At 42.6% G+C, this 24,406-nt stretch overlaps 1 protein-coding gene across 1 annotated transcript in view; it reads left to right on the plus strand.

Annotated features, from left to right (window-relative positions):
* The window catches only part of PCSK5 (proprotein convertase subtilisin/kexin type 5), a 456,194-nt gene that overhangs the window by 89,837 nt on the left and 341,951 nt on the right, over window positions 1-24,406 (plus strand).

Here is a 24,406-nt window from a genome sequence, read left to right on the forward strand (position 1 = left end):
CTTGGGGTTCTCTCGCTCCCTCTCTCTGCCCCTCCCCTGCTCACATGTGTGCACGCTTCTGTGCTCGCTCTATTTCTCTCAAAATAAATAAACTTAAAAAATATATATATATATATATATTTCTCTAGTCTTAGGGTTTTATGTCCGTGATCCCTGAGAAATACGTTACTTATTCTTACTCGTCAAATCCCCATGTCCCTGGTTTGCTCTATAATCTACAAAGAGACCTTTACCTTCCTCTGTTTTTGAAAGTCTTCATTGCTGGCTATTGCGAGGGTGTTTCCCTTAACTTCCTTCATTTTTTGCGGTCCTGTCCCTGCTTCTCTGCAAACCCGTAGCATTTTGCGGACCCATCTCATAACTTTCCTGCCTCTGTGCCTTTCATTCTTTCCACCCGGCTATTCTTCCTGCCTTTCGCCACGGACTTAGGTGGGGACTCACCCCTTCTTCAGGGCCCATGCCTGAGGCGACTGCTCCAAGTGTCCCTCGTCCTCATCTGTCCCCTCTTCCCTTCCTCCGCTCTCCTGGGCCCTCCGTCTCTGCGGCGCGTTGGCACCTTTCCCTCGGCGCTTTGTTTCGTTGCTGTCGATATTTTAATCGTACTCTTGTTACACTGGGGCGGGAGCGAAGTCGCTTCTAACCCCCGGAAGATCTGACCTAGCGCCTCGCGATGCCAGGAACTTGTGCTTATTTTGAGGTGGGTGAAAGCGGCTGGCTTTTCTCCCAATCTCGTTTTTCTTAGTCTCACCCAGAAGTAGAAGGTGGTGGAAATATTTCGGAACCGCAGAGAGAATTTTACACAGAAAACTCTTTCAGGCCAAAAAAGAAAAAAAAAAAAAAAAACCAACAAAAAAGCGGGAGCCATAAAGCTAAGTTCAAAGGGAGGCGGGACTCTAAACAGCATTCGAGTAGAAATCACCTGAAGGGACAGTAGGACCCTTGACAGCTTGTTAGCTCCAAGACCAAGGAAGAGTGAGCCACTGGGAAGGCATTGGAAAGAGTGTTGGCAGGACCTGGGGAGCTCTGTCTGTTGCTGACAAAATGATAAGAGTATAATGGGATTAAGAGAGGGGATGGGAGAGAAATCCCTCTCCACCGCTGTTCATGAGGCCGGGCAGAGGAGACCCTCGTCGCCTTACATTTCTTCATGCAAGAAAGAGCTGGTGTGCTGTTGGCACCGGTCCCAGCGAGCGCGGGACGTGTTGGGCAGCTTTCCCTGACCTTCTTACCGCTTCGGCAGGCTGGCCTGGGCTCTGGAGGAACCATGGCCAAGGCATTAGCACCTCGGCCAGCCTGGGGACTCCGAAGGTTTCAGTACCCGTAGAGCGAGATCTCCTCTCCCCCAAGAACCGTTGCTATTTCTTTGGAAATTCCCTTTGCGTGTCAGGAAAGGTTGAGGGAAGACCTTTTGTTCGGGCATTTCAACATCGGCTGTGTTTCAATACCTGTTTGATAATTCACATAGGTGACGTGTGTATGGAGCACTTACTGTGTGCCAGGCGATGTGCTAAATACTTTGAGTATGTTTCTCATGTAGTGTGAGCGAAAGTGCGTGTGTGGATATTGGCCCTGTTTTAAGAGCAAGGAACCTGTGGCTCCTGAAATGTAGACGACTTGTCTAAAAGCACCCAGCCTGGGGCGTCTGGGTGGCTCAGGTCATGATCTTGTGGTTCGTGGGTTTGAGCCCCACATCCGGCTCTGTGCTGACAGCTCGGAGCCTGGAACCTGCTTCGGATTCTGTGTGTCCCGCTCTCTCTGCCCCTCCCCAGCTCGTACTCCGTCTCTCTTTCTCTCTCAAAAATAAACAAACGTTAAAATCACCCAGCCCGAACGCGGTAGAGCAGTGCTGACAAACCAGGCAGGTTGATGGGAGTCCATAGGACTGACCCGGCATCCTGTCCCCACCCTTCTCCTACTTAGAAGCACTATCCTAAGAAAGATGCTACTCCAGCCCTCCAGGAACTTCGAATCTATCCACAGAGAAGCGGCTAAAATTCAAGGCAGAGTAGTGGGTGCCATGGAGGATGAACAAAGTATCTTGGAACAACTAAAGAGTTTCGAAGCTTCCTATTAAATGGTTGCTTTTCCCTTAACAAAAGGGATGGGAAAGAGGTTATGTACCTTGAGTTGATCTGTCAGGAGTAACGGGATGGAATGAGAGCTAGAACTTCAAATCTGCCAACCTCCATGCGGATCCCCATTGTTTCACTCACTGTGCCCATGAGTCACCTCGAACTCTCCTCAACTGTAACGTGAAAGTATCTGGTTCTTATGTATGAGTTAGCTATTGCTGTGTAACAAATCACAGAACTTAATTTTGCAAACAGCTCACGGGCCCTGTTCAGACAGGGCCCAGCAGTGATGGCTTCTCTTTCTGTGGCGTCTGGGACTTCGGCTGGATGACTCGGAGGCTTGGCTGCAGCTGGAGGGTTCGCTTGCAAGTGGCCTCGTTATTGGCCTCATCCTGTGGTGAGGACTGCTTGCGTGTCCACTTGAGATGGCACTGGCTTCCCCCAGGGCAAATAATCCAGGAAGTCATGTTAGAAGTAGTGATGTCTTTTATTATCCAACCTCAGAAGTCACAGACCATTTCTTCTGGAATTTTCTATCGGCCCCACATGCCAGCTCCGATTTCGTGTGTGAGGGAACTGTATGATGTGGGTGTACATACTAGGAGGTGAGGATCATTTGGGAAGCCGGTGGCCACAATTAAATGAAGTACTACATGAGAAGCCCTTAGCGTAGTGCCTTTTCTGACACTAGAAAACCCTCAGTAAGTCTTTACTGTTATTATGCTCTGACCTTTTAATTGCAATTAAAAGGAAATACATGCTATTTCCTCTTGTCTGTTGTTTAAACTGCTGCTAGTCAAGGAAGAGGGGGAATCACTTGTCCAGCACGTGCTTTTCAGAGCCTTCTGGTGACGCATCGGTGACCCGGCTGAGCAAGGTGCTGATTTTCTTCTTCCTCTCTCTGGACCCTGGGCCCTGCTGGAGTGTTTCGGAGGGCCGCTTGGCGAGCCTCCATAGGGTCCTGCCTTTAGCTCGTTAGCCTGGGCCCCGGCCTGTCATTCTATATTTATCACAGGAGAGTGGAGATTAAAGAATGGCATGAAGTGTGCCTGGGTGTCTCTTTTAATTAATTTAAAAGCTTTGCCCCTGTGGCTCCTCCCCCTGGAAACTGGTGTGTGAAACCATTATGTCTAGCCTGGAAGCTTGGGCAACATATCCGGGGAAATCTCCAACTGCATCTACAGAGACGCTGGCCGTATAATTACTCCTCTGTCCTGAAATACTGTGCTCAGGCTTCCAGGAGTTGGGAGAGTGCAATCCTAAAACTAGCACTCACTTCTTGTTGCACGGACAGACTTCTGCACCTGCTCTTTGTCCGGCCAAGATGGCAAGCACCAAGGATTGGGGGGAACCGTGATTTGTGCCTCCTGAGATCAGTAAAGCAGGAGGGGAATATCTAAGCGCCAGTGAAAGTTGGCTGGACAACGGGTTCCTTCCAGAAGTTTCTCTGGGATTATGTACATAATCCCTCTCTCTCTCTGTCCCTCCCCCACTCATGCTCTGTCTGTGTTCGTCTCTCTCAAAAAAAAAAAAAAAAAAAAAAAAAAAAAACTAAAAACACACCCAATCTTGCCCCCCTCCGTCAGAGATTCTTTATGTTTTGGGGCGTGTGGCTTGAGTGGGGGGTATTTTATCAACGCTCACTGGGTGATTCTACTAAGCAGTCGGGACTGAGAAGCATGGCAGCGAGGTGGGAATCCTGTGTCACTCATTGCTTGAGGTCTGATAAGTAATAAATGCTCCACAAACGCTAATCAAACGAACACTTGAGTAATCTGGAACAAAAGCAGTTCTTTGGTGATCTACATAGTAGAGAAAATAATTGCTCACCTTTGAGTGCTCAGGATATGTCAAGCATGCTGGCAGACTTTCACATGTGCTATCTCACCGCCAGGTTTCTAGTGAGTTGGGACCTATTATTGTCTTCATTTTACAGATGAGGAACCCAAAGAATAGACACATGAAGTCACTTGTCCAAAGTCCCACTGTTTATCAGGGGCAAGCCCTGGTGTTTAAAGCCAGTCGCTCTGAGCCCTGAGGCCGGCCTTCCAACCTTGACATCCATGGTTCTCAAACTGGCGGGCGTCAGAATCATCTGGAGGGCTTGCGGTCTACCCCTCTCACACACGTCCCCAGCCTAGATCTGGGAATCTGCATTTATTTCTAACAGGTTCCCAATCTATGCGGACATTAGGGTCCCGGGACCCGCCTGAGACCACTTTGTCCTACCCTACCTCAGACAGGAGGTTTATATGACTACAGCCAGCTTCCATATTCCCACTATCAGCTGGGGTAAGAAGGGGTTTTTAAACTTAAGGGACATTTTAAAGCACGCTTGGTCATTTTAACTTGTTTTTCTAGATCTTCTACCTTTCTGTTACAACATTTTCTCTTTGGGAAGCTGGCAGCTTTAATACAAGAAGATATTTTTACTTTACTTGCATTGATTGGAAATATGCTTGGCTTCTATATTCTTTCAAGATGCTCCGCAGACAAAGGTTATCTGACAGGAAAGGTCACCAAGATTTGGCCAAGTCTGTGGGAATTCGGTACGGTAGAAAGGGTTTTAATGTACCCGGCTGGTATAACGGATCATTATGACCCTACTAAAGAAAATTCAGCTTGACTCTAGAGACACCAAGGCTAAGTAAGGTGCCTCTCAAGGGTCTGGAAATGCCAATCGAACAAATTCAGGGGGTTTAGATATTTTTTTAAGTTATCGTAAGATATTTCAGGTATAGAGACACTTCTAAGGATACCACAAATACCTGTCCACCCACCCCCCGACTGAGGAATAGAACATGATACCGTTGAACCCCCCCCCTCCCGTGAGCTCTGTCCTAATAGCATCCCTCCCTCCCCTACAGAGTTAGCACAGATGCTGAATTTGAAATGCAGGGGGGAGATGCCCTTTATTGGCAGATTCTTGTTTGTGGGAGGGATCTTCAGTTTGCAGCAGCTTAACGTTTTTTGAAATCCTAAAATACACATCCATGGATGGAATGCAGCACTTGGGCTACTGATGAACAATCCCAGGAAAACCACCTGGAAATGAAACTTGGGTGAAAAACTAAGTTTGATAGAAAAGGTTTTATTCCTTTAGCCATGTAAATATTTTATTATGTAGAGACATTGGTGTAGCGTTGTACGATATCTCTTGTCTGACTGTTAAGAAATAATATATTTTGGGGGGGAAAAAAAACTAGTCATGATTTTGGACAAGCCCGTAGTTAATAACTTAATTTTTTCCCCCTCTTGCCTTGTAGAAGGGGAGCTCAATTGAAAAGAAAAAAGTAAAGAAGGGCTTGTGAAATCTTGCTGTTTGACTCTCAGACTCTGACAGTTAGTATGACTGATATTCCGAATTTGTCGTCTTAGTACAGTGGAATTCTCTGTGATGAATAGAGGGTGGCCTATTTAATATGCATCTTTCAAGCCAGGCTGTAATAAATGGGCTCCCTTTTTTTGATGTACCACCTCGAGATTTCATGAAAGCTCTCTGGGTGGTTTTTCTGAGGGGAAAAAATTATATTTGTCGATCAGCAGAGTGAAAATTAGCTGAGTTCGACTATGCATGTGGGGCATATCCGCCCAAAACTATGAACTAGCTAGGATAGTAATTGTGAAAAATGATTTTAAGCCACACGGTTCTTTCTCAGCCAACTGGATGGTGTTCAGTACTCCCAGAGTTTGAGACATTGCTGTTTCTGTGGTTGGCACACGTCTTCCTAATGATTTATACTGTCATTTGGCTCTAATAAAATCTGGTGGAGTTTGTGGCATTATTGTCCTGGCAGCTTGGAAATCGTCCTTTTAAAACACCCCATTTAGCTGGTTTAATTGAAAATGCAACATGGTGCAAATCTGCAACCATGTGGCACATCTTGAAGCAAACAGGTGGTCTTCTGAGAAAGGGCAGACTCCAGCCAAGCTGCAAAAGATGTACTGGGAGGACCTAGTGGGGGCTTAGGCATGAGTTTGGTGTTCTAGTATTTATTTCTAAGCAGCTCCGTGTCCTGTAGAAAGGTATTTTAGATCAACCTTAGCCCATGTGGAAAAAAAAAAAAAATGAGACATCTGGACTCGGTGTATTTTCTTAAGTTCACTCCTGCTTACCTCCCTCTGGTTCCACATGGCCGATTCAACTGGATACTGGGTCAGGGGAGAGCATGCACTACCAATGGGCCCGTGTCTTCCTTTCCAGCTCAGCCCTATCCCGCGAGCTCCCCGCTGTTGACGGACCGCGCTTTTGTTTCCTTACCGCTTCAGATTCGCTGTGTCCCCTGTGTTGGGGTTCCCCAAGACCACCCCAGCTTCGGTGATTCACAAGATAGACTCACATGATTCCTCATACAGTCACACTCATGGCTATAATTGATTGCAGTGAAAGGATACAACACAGAATCAGCAAAAAGAAAAGCCACATGGCACAAAGTCCAGAGGAAACGAAGCTTAAGCATCCAAGAGACTGATTTCAGTGGAGTCATACGGAAAGCACTTAATTCCTCCGGCAATGAATTGTGACAACATGTGCGAGATGTTGCCTACCAAGGAAACTCATTAGGGACCCCGTGCTCAGGGTTTTTGTTAGGGGTGGTTGTATAGATACCCAGTGTCTACCGCATACCCAAATTCCCTACTCTTGGAAGGTATTTAGCATAGACCATATCGTTTGCGTAAATACTTAGGCACCGTGCAACATTTTGATGAAGGAATGGTGAGAACTTTCCCCAAGTCCCAAGTTTGCAGCTGCCAGCCAAGGTATTTAGGGGGGCTGAACGCAAACGTGGCTGGGTTGGAATAATAGCTCCAGCTTCATTAAAACTTTGTGTTCACTGAACAAATAAATTAACACTGAAGAAAAATATTCATTAGTGTTCCCCCCGAAGAAAGCAAACTAAACCCCAAGTATGGTCCATATTTGTTTTACAGACTAGAAAAATCCAGCTGAATCAGAGTTCGTGTTAGGCAGGTATTCATTCATTCATTCATTAGAGAATTGCTTTTTTTTCCCCAGCACTTACAGTGTTCTGGATACCAAGAATGAAATAGTAAGTTGACCACAGTGCCTTCTTTAATGAAGAGTAAGCAAGCAGTTTATGGGTAGAAGGTTGAGTTATTTTGCTTAGAAGAGGCTAGTAATTGGCGATCTACCTGAAAAAAAAAATCACTTCAGATATTATTTATTCCCGCCAGGTGCAAATTATTACAATCTTTATGAATTTCCTTGAGCAAGATAGAACTTCTTCCATTCTGGTAGTTGATCTTTTCAGCTTCACTTTCACAGAGTCAAAATACGTGGGTAGCCCGGTCCTTTGGGCCCTACTCTAACGTGGTGAAGGGTCCGTTAACAGCAACAGAGTTGTGTTTGTCAAGATTTTAGTCAAACCTTTTCTTTAATTAGTAGCTCATTTTCTCTTAGAAAGCACATAGCATGGACCCCTAAGCTCCCTCAATCTGTAGTTGTCTTCTTAGTGCGTTGAAGACAAGTTCTTTTGTCAAACGGTTCCTCTGAAATCCTCCTTCTCATGACTTTTCACGCTGAGTTAGGGCTAGTTCCGGTGATTAAAGCACACACTTCTGGCCTGTTTTACCATCTCTCTGCCAATAAGTAGGATTTCCTTTGTACGTACTCTATAAATGTTGATAGAAAATGAGGAGAGGGGGTCAGTCACTGAGGCTTCATCTGAAATTTTCCAAATTCATAGAACTGAGTTGGCTCATTCTAAAAGATGATGATGCCTTCAAATGTCCTGTGTTGAGAATTCAAATGCTACAGTTATCTGAGGCATCTGGAATGCTATTTTTCCTTAATTTTGGTTAGCAGTGAACTTGGCTGGAAGTCAGTAGAGTCAAAGGAATAATTTTTAGCATTGCAGTGATGGGGAGAATCAAAACACCCAAGCTGCCTGGGGAAGAGAAAGTAATAACCGTCTTCAAATAGAATGCACATGCACATCAATGTGATTTTTCCAGTTTCTCAAGTGTAAGAAAATCCTTGCTAGACTGGCAAGGCCTAGGGATGGGATTCTAGGCTAGCAGTGGCTAATCCAATATGCAAATGGTACATGCTGAGAGGCTTTCTGCACAACAGAGGAAGCCAAAGTATAGTGAGAGAAGTAGAATGAAACTAGAAATTCCAGAAAGAGGATTTGATTATGTAATTGAGTAGGTCAGAATCAAACTTGGGTTATACTGTAGAGGTGCTCTTCGTGATGGGAGAGGATGTGGACAAAGTGAAGAATTCATTCACTTGATTATTCTTTCTTTGATTAAGAGGAGAAGAACCCAATAAAAAATTCCTTCCTTTATGCTAAGGGGAGAAAAAACATCAGTGTGGATGGTGTCTATTCAGATACTTAGTACAAGATTTACGGAATAGTCTTAAAGACTACTTGGAAGAAATATATTTTTTTTTTTTTTTTTTTTTTTTTTTGTCTGTCTTTTCTCTCTTAGTTTCTTGTTGAGTCGAATCTTGACCCTTGTAAAAAGTCTACTGGGCTGGAAGTTCTGATCCCAACAGACTAAATTAGCATGTCTGAAGTAAAGAAAATGATGCCCAGGTAGCATAGGACTGTGTCCTTTTAATGATCTCTTTGCATGGTTTCCTGAAACCCAGTTAAATTAGTGTTTTAAAGCTCGATGTTTGGGTTTGTTACCTAGTGATAGAGAAACCATTTTTATTTTTCAGTGAACGAAAAGAAATTCACCGGGACTCTCAGCAGTAGTCAGTTAAGCATAGCAGGGCTACATAAATTTGTTTTTAGATCATTCCTGCTCTGCTTAAATGTTTTATACGCCTGTTCTCATTTTTCTTCCACGCCTGTGCTCTGGATCCCAGGCCCTCTGCTTCACATCCATGCACACGACACACACAAGCACACAGAAACCAACGCTGTGCATGTTTTTGCAATTAGTACCCTGAATCAGGTGGTCTTTAAGGTACGGAAAAAAGAGTTACAAGACCACCACATTGGAATGGGTCTGAAAAATAACTTAACGCGAGCCCTCAGCTCATGGTCAGTACCCACTTTGTGTATTTTTACTAACCAGAAGTATACTCTCCTCAGATAGCCCTGCTTGCCATAATGAACAATTTAGTTCAAAAACACTTCCTCGTACTTGATCAGAAACTTATGTCCCTGTCACTTTACACACTCCTAAATTCCGGGTCTGAACTCCAGGTGGAGGATCACATCTGATCCCTATTTCTCCGGCTTTCACTGCAAGCATTACACAAACTTCTTTGGAAATTGAAAGCAAAAGCCGAGAAAATAATATAATGAACACCATGTCTCACCTCCAGCTTCCATAGTGATCAACTCAAGGCCAATCTCCATTCATTTATTGATTATCTTAAAGCAGTTCACCCACTTCATTCCATCCCTAAATATTACAGTATGTATCTCTGAAAGATAAGGGCCATTTTTTTCCACAGTAAAATCATAATACCATTATCACTTGTAAAAAATTAATGATAATTTCTTTATAGTATCAACTCCCCTGTCTGTTTTCAGATTTTCCCTATTGTCTCCTAATATTTCTATTTTGTAATGTGTTAGTTGGTCTCCTAATACTGTTTCTTTGTAATTTGTTAATTAAGGTCCAAACAGAGTTCATACGCTGTGATCGTTTGGTACTTCTCATAAATTGCTTTTATTCTATCTCTAGCTTACCTCTTTTTTTTTTTTTTTTTTTGGTTGTTTTTCCTTTTTTGAAGCATCTAGGGCATTTAGAGCTTTGTGTGGTCAAGATTTTGCTGACTCCATTTTTATGGGGTCTTTTATCATGTTCTATCTCTAATATTGTCACTAAATTGATAGGTAGTAGGAGGGGAAGGCTCGATCCAAGTTCACATTTGTTTTCGAGAGGCTGAGGATGAGCCTGATCATCACGTCGTTGGCGTGCATTTCCGTCAGGAGGCACGGCTTGTCTGCTTTGGGATACTCGCGGCCACCGTCACGCAGGCCCGTTAGTTATTCGTTAGGGTTTGCAAAATCGTCACGGTCTCTTCCTGTGACTCCTTCTTCATTCATTGGCTGGAATACTTTAATCAAGGGGGACTTCTCATCAGTTACTTGGTAGGTACCACGAGGTACAGTGCCACAGTTCTTCCGTCGTCTCGGAGGTTCTTTTCCTAGCATTCATCAAAAGCTACCAGGGAGGTGTTTTGTTTTGTTTTCAAGTTTTATTACAAAATAATGGGTTTACGTATAGTTGATGTGCTTTATTCCATTGACGTTATTGCTTTAAGGTACCCCATCTTTGGTCAGTGAGAGCGCATTCCTGTTGGCTCCTAGGTCCTTTTGACATGTCCCTAATATTCTTTTTTTTGTGTGCGGTACGACAAGCTGTTGTATACACCCCTTGGGTATTTCTTGTTCCAGAAATGGAATCAAGCCATTTCTCCAAAGACCCCTTGTTCCTCCTTTTTAAAAAAAAATTGATATTTAGAGACCCCCTCCCCCCCCTCCCCCCCCCCCCCCCCCCCCCCCGCAGTATGAGTGCTGAGATCCTCACTATTACTGGATTAGTCTTTAGGGCTTTTTAGTTAACAGCGTTGGAAATGTGCATTTTTATGTGTGAAATCTACCACGGGTTTATACAGATATGTCCAATTTGAAAGGAGTTCTACAGTTTATCCTCATCAGTCTTACATCTCTGTCTTTACTCAGGCTGAGAATTCTGTTCTCAGGGATGCCGACCAAATTCCCCACTGTTACATCTATTATTCCATCATAATTGGGTTTTTTTTATTAACGTGTTGCAGTTTATTTCATATTCTGCACTGTCATTGGAAGAATCGAAAAATATTACAAAGACCTGCGTTACTTTAGCTTGTACGGGCAATAGAGGGAGAGGGGCCAAATTATCTGTTCCAGCAACCTGATGTCTGGGAATTCATCTTCTATTTGGAAGGGATGAAGTTAACTTCACTAGGTCTATGCACAGTAGCCTATAATTATTTCCTCTAATGTGCCTTCTTTAGAAAAGAGTGTATTAAACTTGCCATTCTTTATTAGTTTGAAAGATGAGGTAAAACAGGACTTAGAAACATTTCTAATTGTAGAAGTTTGTCCAAGGAAATAAAAGATTAAAGAGATCCGTAATGATCAAACCCGATTCAATCTGGACAAGTAAAAGGGAATGCGCAATGAACAAATCACTTAAACTGGTTGTACACACTAATGAGCAGTGAATGAATTCTATCCTCCCAGGACTTGAGAACGAGGAGTTACCCCAGACTGTTCAATAAAAGCATTAATTCAATGTGTAACAGAGGGAAAAATGAAGGAAAGCAGCAAGGAAAATAATTCCCACAGAAAAAAGTAAATTGGTAATGATTTTATTCCTTCAGCATTTATTGAGTCCCTCCTCTGTATCAGACATAATTCAACCTGCTGGGGATACAAATATGAAAAAGTTGTGTGCTCTGCTAGGTCACAGCAGGTTGGGAAATCACTAACTTTCTATACCACCAGTATAATACAGGCATGCTCACAAGTACCGTGGACCCCTGCAAGTATAGTTAAGCTTTTTGGTGTCGAGTTAGAATCTTTTATTTGATTGCCTCGACCTCAGATTTCTAATGTGGAAATGAAGTGCCTGAAATTAAGTGATGGTACATGGTAGGATTTCTTTTTCAGGCGAATGAATGACTTCCACGGTCATTAACAAAAGTTATTTCTGAGGGAGCACTGCTTCTAAGGATTGCTGATAGATAGCTCCAAAGTCAAGTGGTTTGGGACACACTGGTTTGAACAAACCTAAAATGTTTCTTTACCGCAGGACTTCTCAGAGCCTTTTGTATTCTAATCTGCTTTGTGAATTGATAGCAGAGGGATGAAAATGTAAATGAAGTGTTGTTTCTCTAATTTATTTATCCAAGAAAAAAATATATATATACATATGTACGTGCATATGTGGTTTTTTTTTTAATTTTTTTTTAACGTTTTTATTTATTTTTGAGACAGAGAGAGACAGAGCATGAACGGGGGAGGGTCAGAGAGAGGGAGACACAGAATCTGAAGCAGGCTCCAGGCTCCGAGCTGTCAGCACAGAGCCCGACGCAGGGCTCGAACTCACAGACTGCGAGATCATGACCTGAGCCGAAGTCGGCCGCCTAACCGACTGAGCCACCCAGGCGCCCCTATGTGTATTTTTTAAAGTAGCCTCCGTGCCCAGCACGGAGCCCAACACGGGGCTTGAACTCATCACCCTGAGATCAAGACCTGAGCTGAGATCAAGAGAGTCGAACACTCAACTGACACCCCACCCGGGTGGCCCAAGAAAAAAATATTTTTCATGAAATGTTTCCTTTGAGATCGTTGGAGTTGTAAGTTATCGGAAACTTCAGTCCAAACCGGGGGGAAGGAAAAGTAATAGAAGAGAGAGAATTGACTGGCTCATAGACTGCAGCCTGGATCAACGCCTCTGTTGATCCAGAAAGTACAGCCGTTCTCTAGGACCCCAGTTCTGCCACCAGTCAGGGCGGCTGTGATCTCTCCAACTGTTGGCTTCTTTCTCCACCAGGCTTTCTGCTCATGGTTACAAGAGAGCTGTCAATAACGCCTCGTTCAAATCTGATGGAAACGGTAAGAGCTTTGGCTCTGATACTCTGAGAGAAGTTCTAGGGAGCACACCCCTTCTTGTCCATCTCTCCTCCCCTCTTTCCCTATTCTGTTCACGGTTTCTGACCAGTAACCTTGTCTGCCTTGTCAGACATCTCTGGGGGCGAGGTGACTTAGAAGGAGGGCAGAGCCTGAGTGGCAAGAGGAACGAAAACGAGAGGCTCTGGGAAGGAGGTCTCTCCACCCCTGACTGCGATCTGGGGACACGGATGGGCACCCTTGTCATGCGTGTTCCATGAGCAAGCGAAGGCGGCTGTTGATACAAAGGCTTCAGCGGACAGCTTTAGAGAAGAGACAGCTGCCTCAGCAAGGGCCCAGCGTCTGAGGGCAGTGGGTGGTCTGGGGGACACTGGCATGGCTTCCTCTTGGCTCCTGGTGCTTCCAGATGCCGATTGCCTCTCTCTAGATCATCCTGAAGTCTGTCATTATGGCAGGGGCTCTTTGCTTTGTGCCCTTGGGGGCTTAACTGTTTGATATGTTCAAAAAAAAAAAAGATGTGCCTGTGATACGGTCTCTCCAGTGGATCATTTTGATAAATTTGAGATCCCCAGATAAGTTGAAAGACTAGTAAGAACACATACATTTCATTCACTTGGATTTACCAAAAGTTAACGTTTTCCCTTTACACGTACACACACGCGTGCACACACACACACACCTTTTTCCAGAATTTTGAACGTTGCAGATGCTGTAAAAATGCACCCCTTAATATTTCAGGATGCCTCTGCTGAGACTATTTTCCCAAATAACCAAAACGTCATTGTCGGTTCTAGGAAAGTGATCTCATCCAGTTGACTGTCTTCAGATCTCGCCAGTGGTCACAAAAGATTTCTTTGTAGATCCATTCCTTTTGATCAGAACTCAGAATCCTATGTTGCCATTATTCTCTCCATGTCTCTATTTCCCTTAATCTAGAAGATCCCCTCTCCCTTGACTGGCTTGAGGAGTGGTCTTTCATATTGATGGTTTTGATGAGACCAGGCTACTGGTTGTAGAATAAGTCATACTTTGGATTTGTTTGATGGGTTTTTGTTTTGTTTCGTTTTGTTTTTCTGGGACTGGAGGAAGGATTAAGCATTTTTGGCACAAAAACCACCCAGGTGACATTATACCCTTTTTGGTGCTTCATGTCATAAGGTTAGAAGTCCCGTTTTTGGTGGTGGTAAATTTATTTACTCGTCTGGTTGAGGTACCTGCTAGATTTCTCCACTGTAAAGGTGGATTTTGTCTTTTTAACTAATCAAATTTGAGGGCTAATATTTTGAGACTTGTGAAGATTTTATTGCTTTTCAACCTCTCCCCATGATTTTAGCATCTATTGAGGATTCCTCCCCAAGTTGATATTAGATCAGTGGTTTCGAGATGAGGAATTTCCAATTCTGTAATCCCTTCATGACTCTTCCTTTTTACTATTCTTATGAGCTCATGGATTCTTCTTAAATGTAGTGATTCATTGATGACATTATTTCTGTTTGGTTCTTCACTTGTCCTGAGTCTGGTGAGTGGGTGGCTTTTCAAGTTGACTCCTGTGTTCTTTTGAGAAGTCCCCAGTCTGTTTTTTCAGTGCTCCCTCTTCTATAGTACAAGAAAATATTCACTTTGTATTTTCTCTACCTCAGACCCAGATATAGCCATTTCTCCAAGTTGATGATTTCTCCTGTTGAAGAATGATATATATATATTTTTTAAGTTTATTTATTTATTGAGAGAGAGCGCGGGAGGGGGAGAGAGAGAAAGAGAGAATCCCAAGCAGGCTGCACACTGGCAGCTGTCAATTTAGAGCCCAACACAGGGCTCAAACTCAGGAACTGTGAGATCATGATCTGAGCCAAAACCAAGAGTCAGATGCTTAACGGACTGAGCCACCCAGGCGCCCCAATGAGGAATGATATTAAAGTCAAGATCAAGTCAAGATCTTGGTAGTAAGTGTCCTTCATTCTAGGCCCCTTTTCTTTTTCCTCCCCTCCCCTCCCCTCCCCTCCCCTCCCCTCCCCTCCCCTCTCCTCTCCTCTCCTCTCCTCTCCTCTCCAATAGCTTTTCCCCATTGAGGGAGAGGCCATTGCCCATTTTGAATCTTTTTTTGTAAGGTTTTCTTAAATTTATTTTTGAGAAAGAGAGAGAGAGCCCTCACAGTAGGAGAAGGGGCAGAGAGAGAGAGAGGGAGACACAGAATCCCAAGCAGGCTCTAGGTTCTGAGCTGTCAGCACAGAGCCTGACGCAGGCTCGAACTCACGAACTGCAAGATCATGGTCTGAGCCGCAGTCAGATACTTAACCGACTGAGCCACCCAGGCGCCCCAGTGAGGAATGATATTTTAAAGTCAAGGTTTTGGTAGTAAGAGTGTCCTTCATTCTAGGCCCTTTTTCAGTCAAAGAGTCTAGAGATCGGGATCGTGTATCTGGAGTTGGTTGTGTTACCACGATTTAATTCACTAATACGGGTTCTTCCTCTTCTTAACCCATTTCGTATTTCTCTCCCCTCCCTCCCACAGTGAGAACCAGGGTTTTTATCAATATTAATAAACTTACTACTGGACGCACAAAATAGTATTGGAATGACTTTACCGACACCACTGCCAAAGACAGATTTAAGTAAAATTCAAGATTTCTTTTTGTTCTTAGAATAAATGCCCCTGTGGCAATCCAGTCAGGCTACTTGAGTCAAAAGTTGCTTGAACAAATACTGTTTCTCCTCTATAATGATATCATTAATTTGATATCTAGTTAGGTTAATTTGTTTCTGTTTGGTTCAACTTAAGAGCACCCTCCCCCGTCTCTGTATATTTAATTTTATTAATTTATTTTCTTTTGTAATGTGTAAAACTATGGTTCAAAGTAAAATGCTTAGGATACTATCCATGCATTTTTTTCTTCTTTCTTTTATTACTTAATATACCCTGGAAATCACTCCATAGTAGTTCATAGGGATCTTTCTTCTTCTTTTTTACAGCTGTGTTGAAGGCGAGTTACCATAGTTTATTTCACTGGACATTGATGAACACAATTAGGTCGTTTGCAGTATTTTGTTTTTACCAGCAACTCCATACTTGGTAACCTGATGCATATGTTTCTCTGTGTTGTTAGAGCTTTTTTTTCAGGGGAAATTCCTAGCTGTGGGATTGTTCAGTCAAAAGGCAGATGCAAATGTTAGAGTTTGTCTAACCCCCTTCGTGGGGGCTGGAATCGTTTATATTCCCATCGGTGCTTTTGAAGAAGACCCGTTCCCCTCACCTTACTGTGTTGTCGGTGGTGAATCTGGACGAGTCTGGGAGGTGAGAAATGGTGTTTCTGGATATGTTATCTGATATTAGTTTGCAATGCCTATCATTTTCATTACCCTAAGCCATTATTCTTGGACATTGGGAATACTGTGTTCTAGAAGTCAGATTCTGCCTTATGAGCGGATTTTAACACATTTTCTTTGAGTGGCAATTTTTAAGCTCATGGCATTTATATACATGACCAAAAAGCCTCAACTCTGCTATACTATTTTACCATAGTATAGCAGAGTTGAGTTATGTATACCATTTGCATTGTGTTGTTTTCACTGTGTTTCCTTGTGTGCTTTGTTTTTGCTTTTTTAAAATAATTTTTTTGGGGGGTGCCTGGGTGGCTCAGTCGGTTAAGCATCCAACTTCAGCTCAGGTCATGATCTCGCAGTTCATGAGTTCGAGCCCCACATCCGGCTCTGCACTGGTGGTGTGGAGCCTACTTGGGATTCTCTCTCTCTCTCCCTCTCTCTCTGCACCACCCCCCCCCCCCCCCACTTGCACACATACACACTCTCTCTCTCTCAAAATAAATAAATAAACTTAGAAAATAAAAAAATAAAAAATTTTGTTTGGCTTTTGGGAAAGTTTCGATTTTTATTTTAGTGATTATTACAAATAACGTGTATAGGCTCTCATTTCCTTTTTTCCTCTCTTAGGCTTTTATATTTGGTTTGTCAGCTTTAAATGATAGTCTTCAACTCTTAGAGTCCAACTATTCATTAGTCTATTCTATCTTACCATTTCTAATTTTTTCATCTTCTATTTTAAGTTCCTTTTTCCGGCTTTGTCAGAACACATAACATATACTTACTTTCCTTCTATCCTTTTCCTACCATTGCTGTTAATATCAGATTATAATTATAGTTCATGCTCATTGTCAGTTCTTTTGCCATTCATGTGTTGGTTGGATGAAGCATATCCCCTGCTACACTCCCTAGAAAGGGTTTCTAAGTGTAAAATTCCCTGAGTTCTTAATTGTATAAAATAGTTTTTATAGCCTTGATACTTGAAGGGTACCTTGATTGATGACTTCTTTTTACCTTGCTAGTGACTCTCTTCTCTCTCTTCTCTTCTCTCTCTCTCTCTCTCTGTCTAGAGGCACAGAGGATTTTTTTTTCTTTAGAGAATTGTTAATAATTAGATACAGTTATAAGTCTATTGGATCTTCTTTGCCTGTTTTCTTAGCTACTTGCCCTTGGATCCTTTTAATCTCTACTTCGTTTTTTTGTTCTGTTATTTTTCTATCTGTATGACTTTCCTCAGTGCTCCTGATTATAGCTTCAGTTGAATTAATTCTCTGATAGAGACCTTATAATTTAATTATTGTTTCTTTAATTAACACATTTTTTTAAAGTTTATTTATTTATTTTTGAGAGAGAGAGAGGGAGTGAGAGGGGAAGGGCAGAGCAAGAGGGATAGAGAGAATCCCATGCAGGCTCCACACTGTCAGCACAGAGCCTGATGTGGGGCTCGAACTCACGAACTGTGAGATCATGACCTGAGCTGAAACCAAGAGTCAGAGGCCTAACCAACTCAGCTTCCCAGGTGCCTCTAATGATGACTTTTTTAATTTTTTTTTTAACGTTTATTTATTTTTGAGACAGAGAGAGACAGAGCATGAACGGGGGAGGGGCAGAGAGAGAGGGAGACACAGAATCGGAAGCAGGCTCCAGGCTCTGATCCATCAGCCCAGAGCCCGACGCGGGGCTCGAACTCACGGACCGCGAGATCGTGACCTGAGCTGAAGTCGGCCGCCCAACCGACTGAGCCACCCAGGTGCCCCTCTAATGATGACTTTTAATATAGTTTTATCTTTGATTTATTTCCAGGGTGTTAGTCAACACTAGTTTCACATCTTTCTGGGTGTTTTCCTGTCCATATGTGTTTTAAAATTTTTAATTTGAGCTCTCTTCTCATATCTTCAGGCTCTACGTTAGTGTCTTTCGTTAGAGTTTAAGTGTCAGAGTTTTGTTCTGTTGCAGATTCTTGAGCAGGAATTTTAGAAGCTGGAGTATTTTGATTCACCTTTTATTTCGTGCTTGTAGAGACGTTGCATGGATATTTGCCCGCTGGCTTCCGTTCGTTTTGAAATGTTTTTCTTTCCTAGGCCATTAGGAGCAGTTACGTGTGGACAGAGGTGGCGAGCTCAGATGAGTTGTTAAGTTCCACATTCAAGAGTGCACTGGCCTCTCAGTACACTACAGTTTATTCGCTTTCATCACCGTTTTTGGAGGGAGTTGGTCTTCTGACCTTGTGACTTTTCTTTTCTTTGTGTGTTTGTTTTGGCTTTTACTGTTTCTCTTTTTCCTATCTCCTTCTCCAACAGTCTTCAAAGAGTGCCCCTTCCAAGTAGCCCCTTCTCCCCCCAGAAGATGGCTCCCAAGACTGCCATCTCTGCTCCTTTGCACGTTGAGCCCTGTGCGGGTTTCAGATCTGTTCTTAGTATTTCTCTACTGAAGATGGAGCTTTCTCTTTATGTGGTGATTATACCTGTGTTATATGGGCATTCTGTTCCCTCTCTCTACTTGTCTGCTTGGTCTCTAGCTGAGAGTGGTCTCCAGAGCCAGTTCTGCTGGAGTCGATGGTTCTTCTACTTCTGCGCCAATGGGGAGGTTCATTGTGTTCTTTTTCTCTTGGTTATGCTGTGGATTTGTATGCCCCACATTTTAATAATTTCTCCTGTTCGGTCTCCATGTGTTTTTTGAAGGCGGCATGAAGAGATCACAATCTAGGTGGTTTTCATTATCCTACCGAAATCAGGAGTAGATTTTCCAGAGCCTCTTCTGGATGTGAAGAAAATGGAACATAGCAGGTTTCCTTCTCTTTGCGTCTCTATGGTAGCGATCTTACTTCTTCTCAGGGAAACACAGATGCAGTTGGTTGAACTAGGAGACGTCACAATCGGTAACAAATTATTACCATTCCAGAGAGTTACCTTCCGTGAGACTTATGGTACTAAAGGTTGCCAGATTTAGCCAACACAAATACGGGAAGCCTGGTTAAATTTGAAACGTAATAATTCCAATAAATAATGAACAACATTTTAGTATACCTTTGCCAAGTAGGAATGGATCAAAGGATGGGTCTGATACTGAGGGGCTTCTTTCTCTTGTGAAGAAAAGCTTTTTGTGACTTTTCCTTCCTTCCGGAATGGGATACTGGGGAGGGATGTGGTATGTGAAACCGCAACAGTTGTCTTGCAACCTGGAGGCACCTTCAGGGGACAGAGGTCAGCTACATATGGCGGCTGAGCAGTCACCGAGAACCTGGTCCCTTAATGATATCATTAAGCTGCTACACCCAACTCGGAATCCCCTAGTTCCTGATTTCTTGAGGAACAAGTAAATAACTTTCTGACTATGATTCATTAGGTTTTCTTTTCCTTATAGCTGAAACCATTCCAAGCTAATACAGACTTATTCTCACTAGGAAGTAACTTCAGGAATTTTATAGATTCAACCCATTTTTTTTTTTTTTTTTTACAGGAAGGTTTATTTTTTTTGTGTGAGATACAGGCTTTTGGGAACAGCGACCGGTCACTTCATTGTTTACCTTGCCCCTTTCTTCCCTCCTATGGAAAATAAGGGTGTTGCAGAATGAAATGGAGAGGGTGGGTTTTCCCACATGTCACCTGGGCAGCTGTTTGAATCTCTTCAGATCCAACTGAACGTCTTTCCCCACTTTGTCAAGCTGGAAGTCTCTCCCCTAAATCAAAGGCGGAAGCATACCCCTGTTCGACATTGGGATGTCTTGGACCGCGATTGATTGTGGAGTATTTATATTAATTCCCCATGGAGAGCCTAATTGGATATAGGTAGAAAAGACAACAGATGCTGGAAAACTATGTTCTAAGATACGGAGTGTAGTCTTGGAGAGTGTGTTCCTGGGAAGTGCAAACGCTAGTGTTGAGTTTAACTGAGTCATCATTTCTTTCATTAGTAAATGGCGGGGAAAAGTGACCCGTGTTACAGGAGCAGTGTTCCAGTTCACCCTGACTATGCCATTATAAGAGTTACTAGAGACAAGGTTCAATGCCCACACCCTAAAAATGAAGATGTACCACTCTATTTGTATATAGCACTTTCCTGGCATTGCTGTTTTTCCTCCAACCAAAGCTATTCCATGGGAGGCTATTAAAGCAGGTTGCTTGGCTAGATTCTTAAAAGGATTCGACATTTTTTATTAGTAAGAAAAACATTTGCAATTACACTGAACTTGCTAGTGTAGGATAAAAATGACCTTGTTTTCTTGCCCATTATATTTCAGGGTCTAGAGAGAATCTCACCAGGTTGAAGAAGCCATCTTTTCTGTGGGTGCCTTTATTGAATAGCTAATCAAATGTATCATGGGGAATCCTCTGTCTTTTCAGAAGCATCTTCTACTTGCCACAGTAGGAGAAGCATTAGATGTATCGTTGGCCTGTCCAAGCAATAAGTGTTATGGTCCTTTGAGGCAACTTTGTAGATGTTATGCTAGTTTACATCTTTAAGTGGACATTGGAAGCAAAGATGTCAGGTGGATTCAGACAATTATTTTTACCCAGTGTAGAAGGAACAGTATTAAAGTGGGCTTGTCTGCAGCTATCTGAATTGATTTTGTTGGTTGTCAAAGGTGAGATTGTTTTTGCTTTGCAGTAAAAAGAGATTTATTTTTCTGTTGGCCCTATCACAGTAATGGCACATGTCACGCCCTTTGTTGCTGTGGGTATTTTATCTTTGGAAATTTTTCGTTTTTAAATTTTTATGTGAAATGTGAAGTGGTTTTTGTTTTGCTCTTGTTCGTTTTAATTTTAAGTGGAGACAGGTGGGGAACCTCAATTTTGCTCCGGCTTACTCTTCTAGGGCTGGGGTTCGTTGTCTCCTGATCCTTACAAATATCTCTTTTCAAAATGAGGGTTCTGTGTTCAGTGACTAAAGGTCAGCTCAATTATAGCACAATTGTAAAGAACTCAAGGTATAAATTTAATAACACATTTCCCTTGATGTTATCTCACATCTCTTTCTTTAATTTCCTCCGTAACTATTACCGTAATCTTTAATTATGCTATTTGTCTCATTTGTCTATTTATAATCTGTCTACTCCAACTTAAGTGTAAATGTAGTGAAGGCCAGACCCCGTTTTCTCATTCCCCGATGGAGACTCAACTTCTAGAAAACATTTAATTAGTATTGGTTGGGAAGTTAAAAACAAACTAATAAAACGTAAGTGAATGAATGAAACGTTGCAACAGTTAACAGATGTGGAGAAATGGTGTAGTGTAACTGCCATTACTCTAGCTCTTATGGGGTAGGGTCATCATATGTAGATACATGTCCTTCAGAAGGGTTTACAGATAACTCAACTGGGACAAATATACCTTAATAACTAAATCTTACACATAAGGTTGAAAACTCTCCAGCTGTTCATGTAAATGAAGAAGCCATCTTTAATTTCCATGTCTGTCGAAACTTCAGGGGCCTGCAGCCCCGAGGACATCTGCCTGCAACTGAATGGGGGACTCCAGTGAGAACCACCTGACTGACCAGTACACTTTTTTGGTTCCACTGTATGTACCAAGCCTATTCTTTGATTATACAAAAGCCTAAAGCCTGGCTTATACTTGGGGGAGTCACATTACTAGGAAAAAGAAAAGATGTGCGGGTGTCACCCGGGGCTGTTGTGTTGGCGGGAAAGCAAAGGGGAATTCAGATTTTGTACACAACTGCAGCTAGTTATGACCACGTAGGTCTTGACCGTCCTTTCTCTCGATAGGGTTGCTTGATTTTTAGGCATAAGAATTTGACACACAGACACTATTATTCCTTCTTTGGGGATCTCCTATACCACAATTCCGGTAGGTTGCTTGTGGAAATCAATGTGTTTGAGGTAATGACTTATTAGAGGGTGTGGCAAAAACCCTTCAGAGCCTTCAGAATGTTCGGAAAGTTGAGTCAGTAATCTCCTACCCAGAGAGATCGAGGTTAAAATCCGAAAAGGCTGTCTGAAATTCCATATCGCATTAATTTTTATGCGTAATTCCAACAGGCAACTCTTATTTGTTCTCTAGTGGTATCTACTTCGTTGTCTTTTCTTGAGACAAAAACACTTTTAATGTTCAAGACCGAACTTCTGGGGCTCCTGGGTGGCTCAGTCGGTTAAGCATCCAACTTCAGCTCAGGTCACGGTCTCACGGTTCATGAGTTTGAGCCCCCATTGGGCTGTCTGCTCTCAGCACAGAGCCTGCTTCAAATCTTCTGTCCTCCTCTCTCTGCCTCTCCCTCCCTCCCCACCCCCCGTGTCTCTCTCTCTCTCTCTCTCTCTCTCTCTCTGTCTCTCTCTTTCTCTCTCTCTCTCAAAAATAAATAAACATTGAGAAAACTGAACTGCTGCTCTGTCTGTTAAGTTTTAACAAGTTAAGCTTGTATTTTATTAGGAGAGTTCAAGTGGTTCTTATTCTGGAAGGGGAGGAGCTTATGCACGAGTTGTGGACATCCCTTGAACACGCGTGGATTCGCTGTTACGTGGACTTGATTCTCTCTTCCTCTTCCATTCTTTTGTGTCCTCTCCCTTCTACATATGAATCATTTCTGGGACTTGATCTTGATGGAAAAAATCCTTTAGGAGCATTGGATCTATGGGAATCTATGGGGAGCTGACTTAGGGAAACTGAAGTTGCTTTTACTGTTCAGAAGTTCTGCGGCGTCCTGGAAAGGGGCACATCCTTCAGTAAACATTTTACAGAAGTCAAAACGTGGTAGGACTTGGAAAGATACTTGCATGTATTGTCTGTGTGTTTCCTTGTCTGTCCATCCTCTGTGCCTTCCACACGTCTATTTAAAAGAAGCTGATTCTGTGGTCAAACCTCACTGCAGAATGACTGAGGGCTTGGGAAGATCTTGTGTAAGTTTATCCCTGTTCTTTCTCTTTTTTAAAAAATATTTTTAATGTTTTTATTTTTGAGAGACAGAGAGACAGAGCATGAGTGGAGGAGGAGCAGAGAGAGAGAGAGAGAGAGAGAGGGAGGGAGACACAGAATCTGAAGCAGGCTCCAGGATCTAAGCTCTTAGCACAGAGCCCGACACGGGGCTCGAACTCACGAACTGTGAGATCATGACCTGAGCCGAATTATAACCGACTGAGCCACCCAGCCCCTACTATTATTTTTCATAAGAATATTGCCCTTCATGAAATAAGGTAATGAAGAAACATGTCATATTAGTAAGGCAGGAAGACTGTATTTAACTATCTGCAAAAGGTAATCACATTTTTCTTCCCTGACCTTAAATGTCCCCAACATTAGAAACAATTGTTTTCTGTTTTTCCTCAAAGCTGCTTTTGTGATTTTGAAAAGATAAACGTAGTGGGGCAGTTGAGTTCTGAAGCCAGTTGATGATAGTTATCCAAACCATACCACATCCTACTCATTTTAAAGCATGGGAAAAGTCCTGCAGTCTCCTAGCCCTTCTCGTTGAGATCTTGGTGGAAAAAAGAAAAAAAAAAAAAAAAGTAGACCCGAGTCTCTGAGCCAGATTTATGCATAGAGACCAAGAGGTCGAGGAGTTCTATGCAAGCAGAATTTTGTACACAATGTAAACAAAGAAGTTACATGTTAGAAAAGAATGAGGCTTGCTCCTTATTAATGTTTGTATAATTATTAAATAATGCAACTCAATTGCTTTTAAAATTCATTTTCATGAGCTCCCACATAGGAATTGTTTCCTGGCTTTATAAGCGCTTAGGGGAAACATTTTAATTGAGATCATCCTTAAGTAAACACAATCTACTGATGTACTAATTGCACAATTTGGGCAAAGAGTAGATTACAAATTCTTGGTTTTGGGTCCCTAGTCAGCCAGGAAGAAAGTCACTTGGTAAAACGGAGTTTCTCCTCAACTCATGGGAGAATTTACTGCACGACTAGAAGGAAAGACAATATACAAATGGAGCCATTGACTGAAAAGTGGGGGAGAGTCCGGAAATGTTCACCTCCATCGTTGGCCATGAGTCACAAAGGAAAACAGACCTGCGCCCCAAGCCCCTCTCCAGCCAGTAGAGATTTCCCGCCAGACCCGTAAGGGGATAATAGCTCGTCTGTCACTGGGTTGCGTCTCTTATGAGATATTCTGCCAGGACTACTGAACATCATTAATGGTACATTAGCATAATCGCATCCCCAAATGAATATCTGCACTTATATAATTCCTTGTGAAGCCTTCAGTCTCTGCACATTTCCTGTGTTATTTCTTAAATCCTTTCCTTGGCAGAGTCGAATAAGCAGGTGTGCCCTAGTGGGAGCCAATGTGTGGAAGACAAAGATTTCTAGATCTTACTTGAACCTTTTCTGTTACCTGCTACCTGCATAATATGTCTTGACTATGTAGATTATCTTCTGCCTTTTACCCAGAGTAAACTTCTGCTGTCTTAAATAAATATCAATTTGCAAATTATTGAGT

Source organism: Lynx canadensis, chromosome D4 (assembly GCF_007474595.2).
Source record: "Lynx canadensis isolate LIC74 chromosome D4, mLynCan4.pri.v2, whole genome shotgun sequence".
NCBI classification, from domain to species: Eukaryota; Metazoa; Chordata; class Mammalia; order Carnivora; family Felidae; genus Lynx; species Lynx canadensis.